At 43.1% G+C, this 23,953-nt stretch overlaps 1 protein-coding gene across 4 annotated transcripts in view; it reads right to left on the bottom strand.

Moving 5' to 3' along the window:
• PDE11A (phosphodiesterase 11A) overlaps positions 1-23,953 on the bottom strand; it is a 155,866-nt gene that overhangs the window by 130,771 nt on the left and 1,142 nt on the right. The window lies entirely within an intron of this gene.

Genomic DNA, 23,953 nt, shown 5'->3' with positions numbered 1-23,953 from the left:
ACAGGCGACTGAATCACTCTCGTAAAATTCTTACAGTTGGAGGCACCCATAATGCACAAGTTAACTTTTTGGGTATTTATAGAGCAAAGCAATGTTCGACTGTAACTCTATACATTTTTACCTGGGTGTAAGTCCCAATGAACTCAGTATGAAGTACTTCTGAGTAGACATATATAGGATTACACCGCTATGCTTCTAGTGAATAAAGGGCGCCATTCATATATGTATATTGGGTCATTTAAATCTCAACTTCACATATTTTATTGTTTCTCTTAAAGGCAACACTTTTATTACAAGTTTGGATTAACATTTCCAGATTGTGATTCTCAGTTTGAGGTGATTTGGTGTGGTTCCTCCCTCCTTCTCCCTTTCTTTCTCTCTCTCTCTCTCTCTCTCTCTCTCTCCCTCTCCCTCTCTCCCTCCCTCTCTCTCTCTCTCTCTCTCTCTCTCACACACACACTTATAATTATATTGTAAGTTCTTATATATTAGATCTTATTTGTGCCTCAGGAGGATACTTAATTTTAGTTGTTTATACAAAGGCTATATTGTGTTCACAGACAAGTTCTCCCTTAAGTTACTTATGCTTGATCTTAAAAAAACAAACAAACCAAAAGCCTAAGATAAATGGTTTTTAATAATGCTACTCAGGATGGTGCTGAAAACTTCCTCCAATATACGCAGTACTCTCAAACAAATCTCTGCTGGTACAAATGATCCCAACACATAAAGAGTGTTCAGTACTAGGTAAAATAATGCTTACAAAATAGCTCATCTTCTGCCTTCATAACCCAGGTAATGAAGTGGATTACAATGCAATTAGCCCAGAGTAGGTGTCATATGGTTGTGTGAAAAGAAATATCCTAAATATAAAGCAGAAGAGCATTTTATCAAGCCATTACATTCACAGCTGTTCCTTTATTGCATTTGAATTACTGACTGGAAGTCAATTTCAGCAGTGGTACTAAAAAGTTGATTATGTCATGCTCTTTGTTACAGAAGAACCAAAATGCATGCAGCAGCTAATTGCAAAAAGGAAAGACGTGCTACGATTATTAGGGCTTTCTAAATTATTGATCCATGTCTACAAGCAATCATAAAAGCTGTGAGTCCGCAGGGAGGAGCAGAAACCAAAGAATTTACTGTATTTGGTAGATGATGAGAGAAGGCATGGTATATCCAGAAGTAGAGTGATATCACTTACGAAACTCCAAACTCTCTATCTCCAGGGCAAGCATGGGCAACGTGGGCATGTGGAGTCCACTTTGTTTTTAACTAGAACCCAAGGTCCACTAGCGCAAAATGGGAGCAAGAGCCAGATGCACACTGAAGTCCTTGCTCTAGAAGTGGAGCCAGTTCCTCCCATGAACCATACTCTGGGATGATCCGCATATAAACATTCAAATTTATATCCGAGTTACTGTACACATTAAGGAATATAATCATCTACTATCTCGCATGTGAAGACCCCCAAGACCTCCCAAAGAAAGACACAGTTGACACCAATATTAGTTTAAGGTTACTGGCATAATCTTGGCCACAACTTTATTGATTACAGAATGTGACTGGTTTGCTTAGGCACTGGTTCGACTAGCTGCACCTACACCTCCAGCAGAGCAGCACTGACAACTGGACACCGGCAGAAGTCAGTAAGGGTAAACATACTGGGGGAACATTGGTCCTACCACAGACGTACCCTCACCCCAAAATGCTCCCAGGTGCTCTGGTGTGGCCCTAACCCAGGGGAAGGCAATCTAAGGCCCGTGGGCTGGGTGCGGTCCAATCGCCTGCTTAATCTGGCCCGCGGGCGGTCTGGGAATCAGCATATTTTTACATGAGTAGAATGTGTCCTTTATTTAAAATGCATCTCTGGGTTATTTGTGGGGGCACAGGAATTCATTCATTTTTTCTCTCTCCAAAATATAGTTCAGCCCACCACATGGTCTGAGGGACGGTGGACCGGCCCACGGCTGAAAAAGTTTGCTGACCCCTGCCCTAACCCCAAAAGCATGGCGAGCACCTGGATTCCTTTAATGGAATACCCTATCGCACACTGGGAGGGGCAGGTGTGGCAACCTCCCCTCCACCACACCTCGAACCAACGCCTAACCGCCAAACCTTACAAAGTTGTGATGATTTGCTACGCGGCAAGTGAAACCCAAGTGGCATCAGCCAAATGGGAAAATTCCTACCGGGCCCCTGCCCCAAAAACAGATGACCCACGACGGCAAAGCAGGGTCACAGCAATACATAGATGCATTACAGTATTTTAATATTTTTTTGGAAGCCGCCCAGAGTGGCTGGGGAAGCCCAGCCAGATGGGCGGCGTATAAATAATAAATTATTTATTATTATTATTATTAAATTATTATTAGTTAGACCCTAAATATAGGTAGGGTAGGCGGGTGATCCAATGCACGAGGCACTAAGAGGAAGCTCGACGAAACGTGTAGCGGTATAAATAGGTCCCCCGGCTGCAAATTCTCTCAACCCCATTGGCCAGAATTGCCCCAGCAACTGAGGGACCCAATCGGGTTGTTGTGGCTATCCAAATGATCCCACCCACACAAACGGTGAGGTCAATCTTGATTATTTCACCACAACACATACCCTCCGTGATGAGGACACGATTTCTGCAAACCTCTACTCTAAGGTACCTCTTTTGAACGATCCAACAGCAAGTTGTGAAGAAAGAGCAATATCAGCTCCATAATTTTTGTGGGGGGGGGGGTTTGATAAGAAAAGGCACTCTCAGAGGGCTCATTGGATTGCATCAAGTACTGCACAAGTGGAAGGCAACTCATGCAACTAACTTTTCCTTCCTTTGATCTATTTTTGGTGGTTCTGTCTTTAATCATGTAGTCCAACTGTTTCCCCAGTTAAGCCAACTGACCTGTAATTTCTTGGACCCTCTATGGATCCATTTTTAATATGTTAAGAGATTTGATTTAGGTAGGGAAATGTCTACTGGGTTAACTTTTCTTGATGAAAATGTATGCAAGATTTAAACTTCAGTTACGGCACAATTATATAACGTCAGTGTTTTATGGAAAATATGCCTAGTAATACCACAACTGTAAAGAAGAAAAGAGAAGTGTCCATTTGTCACAGGATATAAAAACTAAGCAACATTTAAAATTATGGCAAAATCATTCTAAGAGCAACTTTGCAGCCTTTATTCATTCCCCATGTTTGTAATGAGATTGCTACTTAAGACCTGTAACATTTTTGGCCTTTAATTTCCCGAATTATTGCTGCACTTAAGCTAATTTATCTAGACTGTACTAAGTACTTCCAACTGATGTGAAAGGCAGGCATTCTAATTTGTGTTCCTATTTGAATGAAAAATGCAGCCAATCAAACCAGCACTGCCTTCATGTATGGAAAGCAAGACACACAAAAAATAATAATGTATGGTAAGACAATGTAAAATGATTAAATGTGAAATTAATTTATTGAAATAAGACAAAAAGGGGAAATTTCCATATTAAGTGGTGCTTGTGAAAGATTTAAGCTGAGACCAGGTCACCTATTAGGGTGTGGAAGTCAGAGAAATTCAATATTTTTTATTATTTAACTTTTATCCTACTCTTTCTCTAAAGCAGGCATGGCCAAACTTGGCCCTCCAGATGTTTTTGGCCTACAACTCCCATCATCCCTAGCTAACAGGACCAGTGGTCAGGGATGATGGGAACTGTAGCCCCAAAACATCTGGAGGGCCAAGTTTGGCCATGCCTGCAAAGAGTTTGGGGTGGTGTGTATGCCCTCCCTTTTTATTCTCTCAACAACCCTGTGAAGTAGGTTAGACTAAGGAATGGTAAGAATTTTTGAAATGTTGCACAACCAACATATACTGACTTAGCTCTGAGACTAGGAATGTGCCACGGGTTTGTTTTTCACTCCTTCGCATACCTGTGCAGATTACATTTTTCTCTTTCTTCGGTTTATTGTGACATCTGAATCAGGGTACTAAGCAAGATATATTTGTTTATTCATTTAGTTTTGCATTTACATCCCACCTTTTCTCCAAGGAGCTCCATTTCCTATCACACTCACAAGAATCCTGGGTAGGTAGGTTAAGCTGAGGGATGGTGACTAGCTAAAGGTCACCCAGTGAGCTTCACGGCCAAGTGAAGATTTGAATCCTGGTCTCCCAGGTCCTAGTCCGATCTTCTAACCATTACATCACTCCAGACTCCTTCTTGTTGTTGTTGTTGTTTAGTCGTTTAGTCATGTCTGACTCTTCGTGACCCCATGGACCAGAGCACGCCAGGCACTCCTGTCTTCCACTGCCTCCCGCAGTTTGGTCAAACTCATGCTGGTAGCTTCAAGAACACTGTCCAACCATCTCGTCCTCTGTCGTCCCCTTCTCCTTGTGCCTTCCATCTTTCCCAACATCAGGGTCTTTTCCAGGCAGTCTTCTCATGAGGTGGCCAAAGTTTTCCTTAAGAATGGAGAGGTTTGATCTTCTTGCAGTCCATGGGACTCTCAAGAGTCTCCTCCAGCACCGTAATTCAAAAGCATCAATTCTTCGGCGATCAGCCTTCTTTATGGTCCAGCTCTCACTTCCATACATCACTAACCAGACTCCTATATATACTGTATAGTACATTTACGTATATACCACCTGAAAATGGTTTAAACTACAAAACCTACAAAAGAAGGGTTGCAAAGGGCAAAACAACAAAGCAACAAATTTCTCTTATACCTCTGGGGTAGCCTGGCTACTCTTCTGCCTTCCTTTCAAAGTACATAGCTCTTAAGTTCACCCTTGGATGATGTAGGAGCCGTTGACCCACATGAACTTCTACAGAAAACTTTGGTGTTTCTTCAGGAACTAATAACGTGAGCTCTCTAATCTGTGCTTTTCTCCTAACTTGCTCTGAATTGCCTCCAGATTATAATTTGAATTTGAAACCAGTATGGGGTTTTGTAATAACTGAAACAAGCATGGTTTGGGGCACTGATGGTTAGAGCTACCCATCAACCAATTTGGGCATCCCAGAAAACTTTGATTACAGCAAGCAAGAGAAGGGCTTGGGGGGAATATGTGAGAGCTGGGAGGTTAAGGAATTGGAGAAGATTACCCCTGAGGCTTGCACCTTATCTCCTTATCATCTGAAGAAACATGATTTCTGTGTGGAATGCTGTGCACTTTATCTACATCATTGTGTTTACATTCTATGTCTTTCAGCATAAAGCACAAAACTATAGTCAGTTTCAATGATGGAACAGCTTTTCACTCATACAGCTTTGAGAGTGTCAATTACAGATTCAGTTCAAAGCACTTTTTGGCTTGCATAACTTCAGAGATCTTTATTATCAGAGGGTATGGGGAATAGCTCTAGCTGAGAAGCTCACAAGTTCAGTTAAAGCAAGTATAGACAAACCTCGGTTGTCGAACTTAATCCGTTCCGGAAGCCTGTTTGGCTTCCAAAATGTTCGACAACCGAGGCGTGGCTTCCGATTGGCTGCAGGAGCTTCCTGCACTCAAGCAGAAGCCACGTCGGACATTCAGCTTCCGAAAAACGTTCGAAAACCAGAACACTTACTTCTTGGTTTTTGGCGTTCGGGAGCTGAAATGTATGGTAACGGAGGCATTCGGGACCCGGGTTTGACTATACAAATAACACTGCCTCTGGAACAACTGCAGGTGATTCTGGTTAACTTCCTCATCAATCATGTGGGCATATATGGTGTGATATATTTCAACAATGAGCAATAGCCAAACATCTCCTATTTGGCTTCTGGGTATTGGACTCAAAATGTGGTTTTCCAGGGATACACATATTAATATGCTTTATATGTGATGCTGTTTTTTATGTTTTAAGTATAAGGTGATCCTGTGTTCTTTTGTATGGTTATGTTTCACTGTTTATATTTATTTTTGTGCTATTGCTATAAAGAAAAGAAAATGTAACAAAAATGTATTTATTTGGGGGTGGTTGTTATATTTATATACTCAGAGTTACTTCCACAGTATTTTCATCCAAACCATATATTGGCATATAACACACATAAATGCTTCCCTACATTATTTCTCCTCTCAACTCAATCCTTTGCTGAATCCACTGTATTTACCACCGTTTACTATTTTCTATCTATCTCCGTATGGAAACCAGTGACATATGCTGGGAAACAACCCAACGCATCCATTAAGGAAATGTGAAAATTTTGGCGTTCCGGAGTGAGAGACTGCAGCACCGACACTAGATACAAAAATGGACTCCTCATCCAATATTAAACAATGGGAATGGTGGGTTGGTCTAGTCAAGTTTCCAGAAAAAGGGACCCAGGGCCGGCCCAAAACTTTTTGGCACCTGAGGCAAACCATAAAATGGCATCCATCCAGGGAAGAGGAGGGGAGTAAAGATCTATATCGGGAACAAGAGTGAAAGGAGACCAGGAGTCCTTGTTATCTGACGAAAGGCCATTGCAGAGATGGCATTAGGAGAGGGCTGATGAGGTGATGCAGTCATTGGAGGCCACATCCGCTGTCCCTATGGATCCTGCCACCTGAGGCAGTCATCTCACCTTGCCTCATGGGTGGGTAGGCCCTGCAGAGACCCTTACCCCTAGCTCCCATCTTCAGAACCAGAAGGTGATTCTTCTGGGTCCAGTGATGGGGATGAGAAGTTAAACTAGCAGTGTATAAAGCTAACTCCACAAACACAGATAAGTGAGATCCTGCTGCTGTTTAATATTGTACCACTGAAGGAAGAAATAGGGACCTAAGCAGTCTATATATCAAAGCAAAGACCTTCATAAAGACAAGCAACAAGAAAGGGCAAGTGCACAGTCAGCCTGTGCCATGCGAATGGAAAAATACTTCCAGACTGCAGAGCTGGGTGTCTATATAGATTTTTAAATTATTGAGGGTGGAGTGGAAACAAAGTCTGCAAAATGAGAAAAATGCATTAATCAATATAAAGGTGCATATACCAATATACATTACTGCAACGCAAATTGTTGTCTTCTTTAAATTGCAGTATAACATGTGCAGTGAGATACTAGCAGGTAAAACTATCCCCACCCTTTCACTATTACTTTTTCTGTGGGCACCATTGCGTTTTTTAACATTGTGGATTTCTTTAAAAAACAACAACAACCAGTCACTGAAATCCTTTTTTTTTTTTTTGCTACTGTTTAAATTTAAATAAAGTGAAAGAGTGCTATAGCACTATTTCCCTACTGTCCTTCCAATTGCTATTTTAGCTTCTTGCAATTTGCTCTAATACATTTTTTACTTTTAAAAACACCTTTATAAATCTTGAAATTAATTTGGAAATAGTGCTTAAATAAAGACTTTAGAAAAACTTAAACTGATTTTTTTTATAATCGGTCCGGGTTTCTTAATATATATATATATAAAGCTAGTCTGGCAAAGCCACTTCCGACCTGGGGAGGAAGTGGGGTTGCAGGCCCATCCCTTCCCACGCACACGGGGACTGTCTCACAGCCCCGGCGAGAGCAGGGGAATCCTCGGGCGCGTCATTGACCCGGTCGGCCAATCGGCATTTAAGGCTGGCGCGCCTGAGGTCCCTCTTCTTTTCCCCATTCCAGCTGCTTGGTTTCCCATCCCGCCCTCCCTTAGGTTTAGTTAGCCCTGACCTTGCTATGGACTATAATTGGTCGCCGCAAGGGGCCTGGTAGGAATTTTTCCACTTGGCGAATTTCCGGCCATTTGGGTTTTTTGCCTACCTCATAGCAAACGTCACAACTTTCCCGGTATTGGCAGTTAGGCATTGGCAGGGGTAATTGTTATGCAAATGAAGGGGGGAAGGAAGCGCCATCACCTTCCCCAAAAGCAGAGGGTAGTCCGGTAAAGGACTCCGGGGGGCATTGTCCTGTCCTAAGCCTATGGAGGTGTGGGCCTAAGGCACGCCCCCGAGCGGTGACACCCGTGGGATCCTAGTTGGCGTACTTCAACAGGACTCCCCCGGCTAGTGGTTAACCCTCCCCGGTCTCCATGCCGGGTAGTTGATAGGAACCAATGCCTAAGGCCAATACCTCTCAACTCCTGTAATCAATAAAGTTGTGGCCTTTTACGCCCATTAACCTTATATAACGCGTCCTGTGTCTTCATTTCACAAGGGGGGAGGGGTCTTGCCACGCAAATTGTCCTTTTCTTAATCAAATGGCTAAGTCACACCCAATAGTGTGGAAAAACTAAGGCACAGAACAAACATTAGCAGCTTAAAGCACAGCAAGATTGCTTCTCTCCGCTATGTTTCAACTCACATTTGCACATTGCTGTACACACCAGGGAAGGGACAGGGATGTTTTGACCCAGTGTACATTATCTGTTTGGTTTCGCCACACCTGCAACCCCGCCAACACATGTTCATGAAGTTATCTGGGCATGTGCAACAGCTATCTCATATGTGCACCTCTCAGCTCAACTATAGGTGAATGTGCCTTTCAAACCAGATGCAAGCTGGTTTGGGCGGAACAGACAGCAGCATTTCTTGGGGAACTACAGGATAGATATAGGTTGTGGCTAATGCCATGGGTAGATGGTTTCAAACACCAGTAATGGAAGTGTACTGGAGCCAGAGAAAATAGTAACCTGTACACAGCCATACAAAAAGGTCAAGTCCCCTGGTAGTGCAGAAAGCCAATTTGCAATTCCACTTGAAGCCTAAAGTAGAAGGGCAATAATTTGGGTTGGTTGCACGAGCTGCCCATTGGAAAGCACCCTAAAATGGCGGACGAACAGAAGTTATAATGCCACAGAGGCTGACAACATGCTCTCACCTTCTCTGTTGAAGGGTATTGATTTCATACACCCATATTTTACAGACGGAAGTAGGGCCAGGCGACTGACCACTCGCCTTTCAACAACAACTCCTCCCCACACACATTGCAGTATATATAGTGGAAGGCTCTACAGTACTTCGCTTGTTGTGTCCGCTTGCTTTGCAATTTTGTTTTAAAAAGCCACAGGAGTGCTTGTTCTTTTGACTAACGACTTGACTGACCTAGAATATATTACCAGCAGTTCAAAATGAGTCTTGCCAGCCTATGAAATGCCGGTCTGTGAACTGAATGGGCTTTAGGGTTCATACACAAGCATTAAAATGCATCCTCCACTTGGGAGATGTAATATTCTTGATGTCATGGGTAGAAAACAAAATCTTGAAGAATAACAATGAATCTAGAAACTCACACTATCATCTTCCATTTGCCGATATGCTATGTATTTTTAGCAATGGTGTGACCAGGCGATAAGGCAGTAGCTCATACCTTAAATTCAAAAGGTATTGGGTTCAATCCACAGCATCTCTAGGTATGGGTTAAAGAGACTCCTGGTTGACAACATGCAACGGCAGTGCTTTCCTCCAGAATTTCAGATTGTATTGGTAAACTGGGATAGCTGAAGCATATGAAATTTATTTCATATTTAATGAAAACTTGCATTTTAAATATTCTGACTGCAGAGCTAAGTCCCACTTACTTAAAAGGGATTTACTCCCTAGTAAGTGTGCATAGAACTGGACATTGATTTCCCAATACATGAAGTTCAGGTGCCAAATGCTAACATCTGCCAATTTAAAACCTGGCTACAAGCTGCTGTTCCCTCCCTCCTTCTAGATAAGGTGCATTCTAGCTGAGAGTGCAACAAAAGAGAAAAGGCTGAAATTCAGTGGCAAAGCATCTGCTTTGCATGCAGAATGTCTCATGTTCTACATTCAGCATCCCCAACACAGGGCTGGGAGAGACTCTGGTCTGAAATCTTGGAGAACCACTGCCAGTCTGGGCAGGCAGTATTGAGTTCGGTCTGACTCTGTAATAAGCATCTTCTTATATTCCTAGGTTTGGGAGGAAATTGTAGTACAGTAGCTTCTAAATATAGGGTGGGGTGCGGGTGGCCCTGTGGGTTAAACCACTGTGCCACTTGGGCTTGCCAATTGAGAGGTCATCAGTTCGAATCCCCGCAATGGGGTGAGCTCCCGTTGTTTGGTCCCAGCTCCTGCCAACCTAGCAGTACGAAAGCACATCAAAAGTGCAAGTAGATAAATAGGTACCGCTCCGGCGGGAAGGTAAACGGCGTTTCCATGCGCTGCTCTGGTTTTGCCAGAAGCGGATTAGTCATGATGGGCACATGACCCGGAAAAACTGTCTGCAGAAGTGGACAAATGCTGGTTCCCTTGGCCTGTAAAACGAGATGAGCACCGCAACCCCAGAGTTGTTCGCGACTAAACTTAATTGTCAGGGGTCCCTTTACCTTTACCTTCTAAATATAGGAGGGCAAGGAACTAGAGACATTATGGCTTCCACCGTGTGTTGGTATTTTTTCCCTTTAAGGTGAGCATCAATTTCTCTAATACATGTACGGCACTCCTGGAATTGTATATATGAGGGCAAGGGCCAGAGGCTACAAGGGGAGGGAGGGAATGAGCCATTAATTTCAGGTTGGTTGGTTTTTAAAGGGCCAGGAGCAAGTCAGCAATTAACACACATGGTGTCAGTGAAGTTAACGCTTTATTCAAAGAAACAAGATAGCTTAAGAGGCCAGGCCAAGAGAACACAGCAACTCTTCCAAGTTGGGAAGGCAGTTGGGAGGGGCTGAAGGTCCCTGCCTTCCAACAGCTACCGAAGTCTCTCCCCCCCCCCAGGTCCTTCCCAAGCAATCTGAGGCTCCGTTGTCTTGCCTGTCTTTGCTCCTCCCTCTTCATACCTCTTTGGGTTCTGGGAGTCTAGTCGTGAGGGGAGCTGGTCGCAACAGGAGAGGAAGACAGCCTGGCTTCTTCTCGAGCATCTCTGCCTCTTGGTCTCCCTCCTCTCCAGCCTCCTCTTATGCCCCTGGTTCTAGACTGCTCTCTGCCACATAAACTTTGTACCAATCTCAACTGTTAAATTAAGTCATGAGATGGGGTAGGCATATTTGTTTAAGGCAGTAAATTAGAAGTCACATGACCTGAAAGAGAAACAAATGAAACCCTTGTTTACTTATACAGTGGTACCTCGGGTTACGAACTTAATTCCTTCCAGAGGTCTGTTCTTAACCTGAAACCGTTCTTAACCTGAGGTACCACTTTAGCTAATGGGGCCTCCTGCTGCCGTTGCGTGATTTCTGTTATTATCCTGGGTCAAAGTTCTTAACCTGAGGTACTACTTCCGGGTTAGCGGAGTTTGCAACCCAAAGTGTTTGTAACCCTAAGTGTTTGTAACCCGACGTACCACTGTAATGAGGGGGGAAACAGAAAAGAAACCATCAGCTTTGAATGCATGCATACCTGGAGAATTCACACAAGAATATATAAATTATACAAAATAATAATGCAATTTGTATTGAGGAATGAAAATTTGTATTACAGGCATCCCCCCGTTTACCTTCTGAGGTACCAAGCGCATCGGTGAAATTGCGTATAATTGAAACCCATTGAAAAAGCCTGCAAGACGTTATTATGACCTTTCTGGGTCACTTCCAGATTGGTGCAATGCACATAGCCACAGTCGTGCACATATCGAACGAGCATAAACGGGGGTTGCCTATATATGATTAAATTTGCAGTCCAATATACACTTACATGGGAGTTACACCATGAGACATACTTCTGAGCAGACATATATCACCACCACCAAATTTCTTTCTCTATAAATATGTCTACTGCAATGAACCCTGTGTTTAAATAGTTTTTAAATCAATACTGCTCGTTTGTTCTTCACAATGTGTCTGTGATGTCTGGTCTCCAAAATACCTGCCACTCTGTGCTTGGAGAGCAACTGGACAGTGCTGGAATTAATCCAGCGCTGTCAGCTGTTATCTGCTTATTAAGAGCTGCTGGATAAAACACATCTTCACATCTTTCTCGTACGCTGCCCTTGCCTCCCAGGACCTGCTTTTAACAGCTCTTTCATACTGGAAGCAGCCCAGTACTTAGCCTGGTAATAACGAATCATTACCCTGTACAATAAAATACATTTCCCATCTGTCCATGACTTCCTTTAATGCTGTTGGTCTCATAATCAAGGAGCACCCAATTAAAAGGGCAAATTAGGAGCGGGAATTTGACAGCACGCTGTCAACTTCACTCCAGCCCTAGGCAAAAACTTTGCCCTGGTTCACATGCAGCAGAATGAGACAGTAGACTCCCAAAATAATTAAGTAACCTGCACCACTATGGGCTGGAGGTGGAGGGGCTGCCATTTTAACATTACCCCCACTTATTTTTTTAAAAAAATTCCATACAAGTAAAAAATGAGCTATGACTGGGTTTGTTTAGCCTAGTTTGGGGTTTATTCCCAAGCAGAGTGCAGTTTCAAAGGCTCCAGAACAGTTGCACCATTTTGGTTGGAGTGTGGGAAGAACTGGTTCATCAAGTGTGGGTGGGAGGCACATGTCAGAGCAGCAACATTAAACAAATAAACAAATAAATAATTTTAAGCCACTACCTGTGTGAGCGGCAATGATGGCGGGCTCTTCCTTTCCTTTCCTCTCCCCACCCTCACACTTTCCTTCGTTTAAAATTAAAAGTCATAGTTGTATGAACTCTAAAACACCACTGATTTAGCTTTAAAGGTAGAAAGGGGTGCAGGAAGAGAAACAGAAGCTCCCAGAAACCACTCAACTCACAGGCAACATCTTTTTAAAAGTTTAATCCACCGTGGATTGAAACACCCATTGATTTCACCCTTTGTCAAGATCCCATTCCAGATTGAGACAACTGTGAATCGGGCAGGTCACTTTGAAATGTAATTAAATGTCCAAGATAAAAAACAACAACAACAGCCCACCAAAGTTTACAAATGAAGAGTGGGTAAAAGCCGCCGGTGTCGCTCTGGTAAGCACTCCCACCCAATGGACAAAGCACCAAGACCCCCAACATCCTTCCAGAAATAACACAAAACTGAAGGCTAATTTGTCACCTTTAGGCAGCGGTGGCAAACTGGGGCAGCCATTTTGGTTCAGGTCCAAAACGAGCCCATTATTAAGAAAGGTCGCTTGGCTCTCAGATATGCTAGTTTTCTGCTTGCAGAGGGATTGTAATGTGAGGAATGGGATCTTACACCTGTAGCTTGTTGACACCATCTTGGACTGCCATTATACTGAGCTAACATTGTCACTTAAGGCCCAGGTGGCCTTGGTGGCAAGGAGTGCCTATTACAAGTTCTGCCTGGTTCACTCATTGCGGCCACTTTGAGACAAGGACAACTTGGCCCTGGTACTCCATGCTCTAGTAACTTCCAGATTTGCTCTTTGCAATGTACTCTTATGCGGGGCTGTCCTTGAGAAGACAACACAGAAGCAAAATGCAGAAGCTAGATTACAGACTGGGGTTTGCTTATAAAACCTTGCTTTGCCAAAGTATTCTAAACTCTTGTTCAAAAACAGCTACATTGGCTGCCAGTTTGTTTCCAGGTCCAATTCAAGATGCTCACAATACCATTTAAATGACCTAGGTCCCAAATATCTGAAAGACTGCCTCCTTCTCTATAGAATCCTTCAGGTATTAAGATCGGGAGAGGGAGGCTGTTGGTAGTTTTGCCACCCTCTGAAGTTCAGAGAGGGCATTCTTTCCCACAGATATGTGTCTTGCATCTCTGCTATTATGCTGAACACTCATCTGTGTGTGTTTTGGGGATTCACCACACTCCTGTGACTGTAAATGGTTTCAATTGTTCTTAATTTACGAATTTGAAATTGCTCTAACCCGTCCTGGAACCTACTAGTGAAAGACAGGTTACAAATTTAATAAAATAACAAAATTGTAACAGCAGCAGCAGCAAATTAAAGGCAACGACCAGGTCCAAACGTGTGTGGCTTTCACCTGGCTTTAAAAGAGATGTTTATTCAAGTGACTGATGTTTCATGGCCAGTCTTATCACAGAGCACAGCTGCCAGAATGGTGATAAAAAGCAGCAGAGCCGTATCCATTGCCTGGGCTATGTGCAGCCAAACTAATTATATATAATACAGTTTCACTCTGAAACTAGATAAATTGCTGTCGCTTTTAGTAAGCATCAGCAACTAGCAGACCTCAGGGCCAAATCTAACCCAGTTGAAGCTAGACTACCGTTAGCCAGCCCTGGGAAGAGGGGGGGTTGGGGTTGGGTACAGAATGCTGAGAGCTGTTGAAATAGGACTTCATGCCAGACACGTTCAAAGGCAAATGTTGCAAGGTCCCATTAGCGGAAAATCAATTAAGTGGGTGTAATTTAGTTAATGGGTATTATATCCCAATATACTTTTGTATGGTACTGTTAACCACATAGCCATGATAGACATTGTGTGTGTGTGTGTGTGTGTGTTAATACTTTAATGAAAATAAATACAGTGGTAACTCGTGTTACAGGCGCTTCAGGTTACAGACTCTGCTAACCAAGAAATAGTACCTTGGGTTAAGAACTTTGCTTCAGGATGAGAACAGAAATCATGCAGCAACGGTGCGGTGGCAGTGGGAAGTCCCATTAGCTAAAGTGGTACCTCAGGTTAAGAACAGTTTCAGGTTAAGAACGGACCTCCAGAACGAATTAAATTCTTAACCTGAGGTACCACTGTGAATATTTTTTTTAAAAAAAATAAATAAATAAGGGCAATGCAATCTGGAAAGAAAAGGTAGGTGCACAAACACACACACACACAAATAAGCGCTTCTTCCCTCTTTGCTTTTCCACTAGCAATTACACCCCACTAAAGGAACTTCGATCAGAAGGTTGGCGGTTCGAATCCCTGTGACGGAGTGAGCTCCCGTTGCTCGGTCCCTGCTCCTAGCAGTTCAAAAGCACATCAAATTGCACGTAGATAAATAGGTACCGTTCCAGCTGGAAGGTAAACGGTGTTTCCGTGCGCTGCTCTGGTTCACCAGAAGCGGCTTGGTCATGCTGGCCACATGACCCGGAAGCTGTACGCCGGCTCCGTCGGCCAATAAAGCGAGATGAGCGCCGCAACCCCAAAGTCAGTCACAACTGGACCTAATGGTCAGGGGTTTACTTAAGGAACTTCTCCAGGAAGAAAAACTATGTGAGGAGGGAGTTTTGCTGCACATTTTGATGCTAAATGTGTAGTTTGGCCCTTAGTAACTACCAATATGCACCAAATGCCTGGAAACAGTGGGCGACTATTCTAAGACATGTGCCCAAGTTCAGCTAATGGCGCTAGTCTAGGCACAGACATGTCCAAATTGGTATAGGCAAAATGTGCTGTAAGTGCCGTCTTCCAGTCTGATCCAGCAGCTCAGACTGTGTGTCTGAAGCTCTGTAAAATAACATGCAGTAATGTCATCAACTATCTGGGAGCTGGATTTCCCCTCTCTCTGCCAAATTATTGGTAGGTAGGGCTCTAACTTATTTTACAGGGCTATGTATGCCTACGGTTAGTTCTGAGCCAAAATATGTTGCTTCCAGGAAGTTCCGAGCTCTGCTGTCTTTTTATAAATTAACACTTTGGTGATCTAGAATCAAGTGTTCTCTATAGCGGCACAAAATAATTGATTTTCTGCAGTTATAGGCACAGTACAGGACCTTGCTTTGACTAAGCACTGAGTGTTTTCTACACGCCTTTACATCAGTGGAATTTCAAGTCACTCATATGTCACCAGGGACACAATCCAATTCAAAGTGAATCAATAGTAAAGGCTTTCATTGATTTCAATGAGTCCAGGTTCCAAGGAAGGAAAGCAGATGGCTGCCACGGGTGGGAGGGCGAACAGCGACAAATACACCCAATATTCTGTGAAAAATTGAATCTTAAATACGAATACTTTGCCTTATTATGTCTCTGTTCCAAGACATAATTTTTTTTTAAGTAAATGACTAGCATTTACTTATTTAAAGCAATGTCTTTACAAAAGAAGCACCCTCCTTCTTGAGAATCTGAATTTCTAGTTTCAATGTGACTATTCTCTCCTGCAATGTAAATAGGCCCAAATATCCCTTTCTCTCCCATTTGCCGTTCTAAAAGAACACTCACGAAAACATTTTCACTTCAAGGCTGATCAGTCACCTACGTTCACCATTAAAAACACTGTAAAAAAATTCCCACAACTGCTATTAATTTTTAAGTAGCATATTGCGAACATTAACAATTATCCGATAGGGAACATCTGTTGCTCACTTATATTTGCTCAGTATCACAAAGCGCTTTTATCCTTTACACACAATTAATATAAGCAATTGTTTCTCTTGTTTAAATAATATGAAATTGTCACACATCTGCTAGAGACAATAATATAATTGGAGGTTGACTGAAAACCTGCTTTTTAACTAATAGAAAGCCAACCTATAATTATCACTTACAATTTATTATTTTTTTTAACTTTACACATGGAGTGAAGTAGAATTCAAGACCTTGCCAACAACAAAAAACAAATGAACAATTTTGAGGCACGAATGAAGTTATTATTGATTTGTCTGAATCACGCCATTTCTGCTCCAGAAAACAGAAAAACTGATGTTGAAGATGGTTCGGAAACTTCAGCTGCTGCAGAATTCAGCTGTCAGGTTGCTCACCAGGGCAAGACGGTTTGAGCACCAATCCTGGCCCAAAAGCACTGGCTGCCAATTAGTTCCTGGGCCCAGTTCAAAGTGCGGTTTTTGACTTATGAAGCCTTAAAAGGCTCAGGAACACAATACCTCAAGGAGCGCCTCTCTTCGGATGGACTTAACCCGGACCATGAGATCATCATCTGAGGCCCTTCTATTGTGTGCCTCCTCCACAAGAGGCCTGGAAGGTGGAAACACAGAAACAGGCCTTTTCTGCAGTGGCTCCCTATTTGTGGAATGCTCTCCCTGGGGAGGTTCGGCCGACACCTTCATTATACATCTTTCAAATCAATTGGGGCTTCTAAAAAAGGAGCCAAAATATTGTTGCTGGTTGGGTAAGCAAAGTATGGGTTTTGCATCAACTCCTCTTCCCTCCCCAGAAAGCCAAGCAGGGGTTTAATCTCTTTTGCCAGTTTTGTGTATCAGTGTCTCCCCTCCACCCCCAAATGAGCTATTGGGGAGGTTCCCAGCCTTACTTCTTAATATAAATGGTAGCATTTGCGGCTTCTATTTCAACTTCTCCTTGGCAAAACCTCATACCTCTCACAAAGGCATGATTCTCCTACCAGGAAGTAAAGCTTTCCTCCAGAAATTCTCTATTCACGTCTGCCTAGCTAAGCTGCAAAACTGGCCGGGTGCTTTGCCAGACTTTTACATTTGTCAACAATGTTTTCTATTGTGTTTTAAACAGCGACAGTATACAAGAACACAGCAAGAGGGAAGAGCAAACCCCCTTTGTATCCCGCTTGTTTGCTTTTTGCAGGCTGTGTATTTGTGATAAAAAGGAGATTTGTGATACATGCCAGTGAAGGGAGCATTTGCTGGGTTCACACAGCCAAGGGTATTGCAGTATTCTTGTGACTGGTAGGTTGCTGTTGGCAGGTTTCGTTGTGTGTGTCACGAGTGGGGGTTGTATCCAACTCAAGAGAAGTTCCATTGAATTAAATGTCCTCAAGCAAGTCATTCTCCTGCCCACCTAGCAGTTCGAAAGCACGTCAAGTGCAAGTAGATAAATAGGTCCCGCACCGGCGGAAAGGTAAACAGCGTTTCCATGCGCTGCTCTGGCTTAGTCATGCTGGCCACATGACCCGGAAGCTGTCTGCGGACAAACGCTGGCTCCCTCGGCCTACACAGCGAGATGAGTGCGCAACCCCAGAGTCATCCGTGACTGGACCTAACTGCCAGGGGTACCTTTACCTTGAAGTAAGTCATGTCTAACAGTTTCAATTGGTCTACTCTCAATAGGCCTAGCACTGGCTATAGTCCATTAAAATTAGCATAATAAATGGAAATAAATGGAGTAAAATTTATAGAAACAATTTCACCAAAAGAAAGAGAAACTCAGACCCAGTCAGAGTTAGAAACTAAGATATACAAGCTAGGTGCCAAATGGCTCCTTAAAGAGGGTTAAAGTCACCAAAACGAAATGCCTAGCTGCTATTTTTGGGGCCAGATGCTTCAAGTCATGTTTTTCAATACCACTTTTTGGTTCCTTGAAAGTCATTCCGATTGTGAAGATAAAAGATAACTGGTAGAATTCTACGGGATGTGTGTGAAAACGGTCAAGAGCCAAGGATCCCCAGGCACACACCTCCAGATTGTAGAGACATCAGCTGCTATCATGGCACCTCAGCATCTTCACTTGGTTGCATGTGACCGATAGCCAGGTACAAAATGTGCCTGGCAAATTGGACCCAGGATCTTGCAGAGTAAGTATTCAGAGTTATGCCATCAAAAACAAACACCTTGTTTGTTCGCCACTCTTCATCCACCTTGTGCTTCTTTAAAGAAGTTGTAAATGATAACCGAGAGGAGAAACAACGTAATTTATACAGTTAATAAAGTTTGCTCTGCTGTGGCAGCTTCTGTTCTCAACACTGGATCTTCACATGCTTTTTCTTGCCACCCAAGAGAAACCAGCTGGAGGAAGAGGAAAGGACAGGGGGTGGAGAGCTATAGGTCCTTTCCCCATCCTTTGGACCCCGTGGGAAACTCAACAAACCTGTTATATCTGGAACTAGGTGTAGAGAGTGCGGCTGAATGGGACACAGCTGTGGGCAGCCTGAGAAAGTACCATCCACCTTGGGCCTGCCATAAAAAAACAAGTCTAGAGTGAGAAACTAGGGTGACACCTGCTCTTTCCAGGAACTCTTCTTGTTGTGAGAATTTTGCAGGTGAGCAGAGAGTTTGTGGGATCCTAGGTGGAAAAACTGAGACTGATGGTGTTTGTTAGAAAGAAAATGAATTGGTATTGAGATAGATAGATAAAACTTTGTATTAATGTAACTTATTAATATGTAGCCGCATGTTTGTAATATTTTTATTTAAGTTGTCTGTTGTTGCTTCAGTTTTCTGTGCAACATTTAGAGATTTTTAAAAATACATTAAGTGGTATAGAAATTAAATAATCAATCACCCTTCTCCTTATTATGCCTTGTGTGGCATTATGCTGGTGCACCATGCGCTTCACAGAGCCTTGAGCTTAATGTTATCCATCAATGTGGCAGGCAGATGCCGTCAAGGATGTATGAAGAATGGAGAAAGGGAAATTGTAATGCTGGGCTGAAAATCAATAACTGGCCCTCGAGTGAAGTAGCATGTGCAACACTGTTTGAAGCGTGTGTTTACCGCACAGGGGGGTATTACTGTGTGTTCAAGACTAACTGCTTTTTTTACAAGGATTTCAGAGAAAAATAATGAAGAACAGGACTGGAAAAGCTGGAATAGCTTGCCTAGGAAAGGGATTTATCTGAAATAACAGGATACAAAGGTATTTGAAAGAGCATTCAGGTTGTCAAAGCAAAGGGCCTCTGATCCCCTGCATTCTGTGGGATTCACTACACCTGTGTCATCAAAAGAGCACGTCTCAAAAAGAGAAACATCTAAATTCATGGGTAGGCAAACTAAGGCCCGGGGGCCATATCTGGCCCAATCGCCTTCCAAATCTGGCCCGCGGACAATTCGGGAATCAGCGTGTTTTTACATGAGTAGAATGTGTCCTTTTATTTAAAATGCATCTCTGGGTTATTTGTGGGGCCTGCCTGGAGTTTTTACATGAGCAGAATGTGTGCTTTTATTTAAAATGCACCTCTGTTTTATTTGTGGGGCATAGGAATTCATTCATTTCCCCCCAAAAAATATAGTCCGCCCCCCCCCACAAGGTCTAAGGGACAGTGGACCGGCCCCCTGCTGAAAAAGTTTGCTGACCCCTGATAAATCTACTACAGTGGTACCTCGGGTTACAGACACTTCAGGTTACAGACGCTTCGGGTTACAAACTCTGCTACCAGAAAGTGGTTGCTCCAGGTTAAGAACTTTGCCCCAGGATAAGAACGGAAATCGCGGCGCAGCGGCAGCAGGAGGCCCCATTAGTGAAAGCACGCCTCAGGTTAAGAACGGACCTCTGGAACGAATTAAGTTCTTAACCCAAGGTACCACTGTATTGTGCTCGTCCCTGCATAAAAGGGCAGTGGGTGCGGTAAAGAGGGTTAAAGCAGCCCACAGGGCAAGAGGGGATATGATGCTATAGAAACAAAGGAATGGCTGTTTCCACAAGTGGCAGGATTCAGCCCTGAACAACAAGAAGTTACCATTACAAAGAAGGCAACTTTGGGGCCTCAAGCTTGTTTGACTTTAGAAATTAAGCATTACTGTTTTTACGACTTGTCCAAGACTCCTCTTTGTATCCCAGGACTGGGGCTCACAAATGGGCACTCTATCAAGAGGGCTGGGACTGTGGAGTTTGTCTGTTCAAACTTCATCCCTGTGCTTTTGAGAGACATGGGCAGTGTTGGTGCCAAGTCAGCAGCCAATCTACTACTGGTCATTTCAGGGGTGGGGACTCCTCACTGATAGGAGGCAGTGGCACTGGAGGCAAATCAACAACATCTGGGGACTCAAGGTTGAGAAAGGCTGGTCTAGAGAGTGGAGAGGTGGATGGAGGGAAAGGATGCAGACACTCCTAGCCAGATACCTCCTGTTGTGGATTTGCCTCCTCCTATCAGTGAGCAGATGGGACTACAACTCCCATCATTTGTAGCCATCATGGCCAGCACCAATTATGGGAGTCATAGTTCAGGAACATCTGGAGATCCAAGGTTAGAAAAGGCTGTTCTAGACTGTTGCCTCCCTCCTTGGGCTTAGAAACTTCTTAGGGGTCCCAATTTCACCTTCCCCAATCCCACTAGGAACTTCCCCAGGGATGTGCAGCTCCAACTGCCCAGCCACCTCCCATTTCTCCACTGGATCAGACCATCACCTCTGGGACATCTCCATGGGACTCCAATAGCAAGGAGAGCTATTGGAAGCCAACAACCCAGAAAAATGTCAACAGAAATCTGATGCACTTTGTATGCAGGAGAGTGAAGAAAACAAAACTTCAGAATGTTGGCTGGATGGAATTGGTGGCTGTTGAGAAAGCAAGAGAAGTGGGCGATGTATCAAGGGCCTCTGTGATTGTGCATGTCTGGCCTCTTCCACTATTGGGATATGCCCCCCCCCACAGCTTTTCAATACACCTGAACCCTCAGTTTGAAAATGCTTTTTCACCCCTGCCTTGAAGTCTGATGAATCCTTTGTGAGAGATGAGTCTTGCTTTAGATCTGGAAATAGAGGAGGGAAATCTTCTTCAATCGTCTGGCCCAGACTCCGTACCAGTGACCCAGCTACACTAGAAGATGCGCCAGTACCTAAGGGCTGTACTTGCAAAGAATGAATACGATATGAACAGATTTAATGAATATTGCATCTCGCCCCAGTTCTTAGTCCTGAGTATTTCACACGCCATCTGTTCTCTCTGTGTCCAAATGAAATGTCTTGCAGGGGAGGGGTCCCCCCCCCCCGATTTTTTACAATGAACATGTCTAAAACTCAATAAACAAAAGAGTTTACTTTTATATCACTTCCCCCAAATTAATTCATTTTATCTGGCAGAGATAACTTACACCATATCAGTGATTTCACAGGGTAACAAGGTACCAAATAAATTGCAACTATCCTGTGCTTTTTTTGCTTATAAAAAAAGAGGTGCAGGGACATGGATGCCAACACAAAATAGCTGCCATGGGGAGAAAAAAGAGGTGACAACATGGAGTACCTTCATTAAAAAAAAAACGCTCTGCAACTATCCTTATAGATTTGTATCTAAAATGAGGAACATTGTATGAGGATTGATGATTTTACCTTATGATTCTCTTAAACTATTTGCTAGAGAAAGTTAAAGAATTGCTTACAAGAAGTAAGCAAACTTAGAATTCATGCCTTCCGAGAACAGGTCATTTTATGGATTAGTAACTTCCAAACAGCAAGCAGCAGAGCACAGGACCAAATGGAAAGCTCTCAAATTGCAGTGGGAGAAGTATAGAATTCCCTAAGGATCTCTACTGAGACTCGGTTTTTTATTTATCAATGATCTGGAGGCAGAGAGGACATAAAATTTCTGGGTCAAATTGTTCAGAATGGTGGTAAGAGCTCAAGTAGACTGTGGAGAGCTTAAAAGGATCTGTAAATAGTGGGTGAAGGGGGAGATTGGAAATACGCAATTGTGCAAAAAATATATGCTAAAGGTTCTGAACTAGAGGAGGCTAACAAAAATCTATACTTTGGGGTAAGTCGTGGTGCAAAGATAGCTGAGTGAAAACTCAGAGAAAAAGGAAAATTCCACGCTGGGAATTATTAGGCAAGCCGTTGAGAATGAAACAGCTAGTGTTTGTTACACCTTTATAAATCTATGATGGAAGATAATACAAACCTCTGGTTGCCTCCCAGATAGGATAGAAAAGGCAGTCAAAATTATTGAGGGGTGGGAGCTATTTCCTATGAGAAAAAGACAAAGCAAGCAGAGGGTTTTTTTTGTTTAGGCACAGAGAAAGATGACAAAAGGGGAATATGGCTGATGTATAAAATCCTTTGCACAACATATAATTCATTTATGGATCTCACTACCACAAAAACATGGCAATGGCTACTGGCCTAGGGGTTATTTATTGAACTGTTGTGAGATTTGTCCATTTTACCTAACATTTGTCCAGAGCACACTACAAACTGCAACTCAAGTCCCAGTATGCTGAATGAGCCATTCTAAACAGTAACCACTTTATATCACACTCTTAAAGTGTTTAAAATAAAGCATTATGGTAACACCAGTTATGGCCACATACACAAGATCACACTTTTACTTCAATTAATTAATCTGAAATAACTACTATCACCAGGCTCCCAAGTGTCAATCACTAAAGAGCTACTTTTTTATGTTCCATACACAGTATTAAGACAACCAAGTGCAAAATATATACATACTGTGTGTTGCACATGTATATTTTGAAGGGACATGTATAAGTTTTAATTGACACGCTCCCATGTATGCACCCTGTATACTTTCAGGTATGAGCTTCAGTATAAAACTTAAGAAGTGGCCCTAACATGGATCAAAAGTCCCATAAGGGAAGAGTCATAGAATACATGTAGCCGAGTGCTTTTTTTCAGCTTGGGTGAATTCATGCTAACCTGAATTATTCATAACAAAACCAAACTATGGCTTGATCTACACCACTACAAAGCCGATTTGTGTGAAAGAATCACGGCATACAAAATTGTGACCTAGACAAAGTAGGGGACAAATCTCAGGTACTCATCCATCTAAGAACTTGATGGTGCTTCCCAAGAATTTGATGAGGGGCGCACTAAGAATTTGGCTCAAATAAGATTCTGAAACTAAAAAGTATTTTGCCAGCTCAGGCAAGGAATGGTGTGTTTACCTGCTACAACTGTGTCCTGTCCTTCCTCTGAGAACATTGGAGACGTATTTTAGGATGCAACCTATAACCACCACTTCTCTGGAAGTAAACCTCATGGAACTCAGCGAGAGTTACTTCTGAGAAGGTATGTCTAGGATTGAACTCTTAAGTCTCACAACTCTGCCAAATTAAGCAAGGCAAGTGAGGACAAGGGACTTTCTCAAGGCCACCCAGTGACCTTTGATTTTACAGATAACTGTACTACACAGAGAATATTTAATACTGAAGCACAACAAACAGTTAATGAGTTGAGAAGGAACAATGTGCCATCCATGGCACTGACGGCCATGCTAACCACTAAAAACCTTACAATTCACCCCACCTGACCCCTCGCCACCTAATAAATGTGTGGAGAGAAGCCAAGCCCACTCTTGAGACCACTCAGTACACCAACACTGAGCTTAAACAAGTACAGTAACTGCAATGTACAGCTGACTACTTGTGTGGTATTTTTTAAAGGAACTTACACATGACCCCCCCCATATGAATCCTCTAAGCCAGGGGAAAGGAACCCCTACCTGCCCCCCCCCCATGATGCTGGGCTCCTTCTACCCCCAACAGACCACCATCACAGATGATTACTGATGCTCCCTAACAATATTTGGGTTCCCCACCTCTGCCCTGGCTTTGGAGAGCAAGCAAAGGTCTTGAATGGTCCTCTTCCCGTGCTG

Source organism: Podarcis vaucheri (genome assembly GCF_965113315.1).
Source record: "Podarcis vaucheri genome assembly, chromosome: 1".
Lineage (NCBI taxonomy): Eukaryota > Metazoa > Chordata > Lepidosauria > Squamata > Lacertidae > Podarcis > Podarcis vaucheri.
This window is presented reverse-complemented; position numbering and strand designations above follow the sequence as displayed.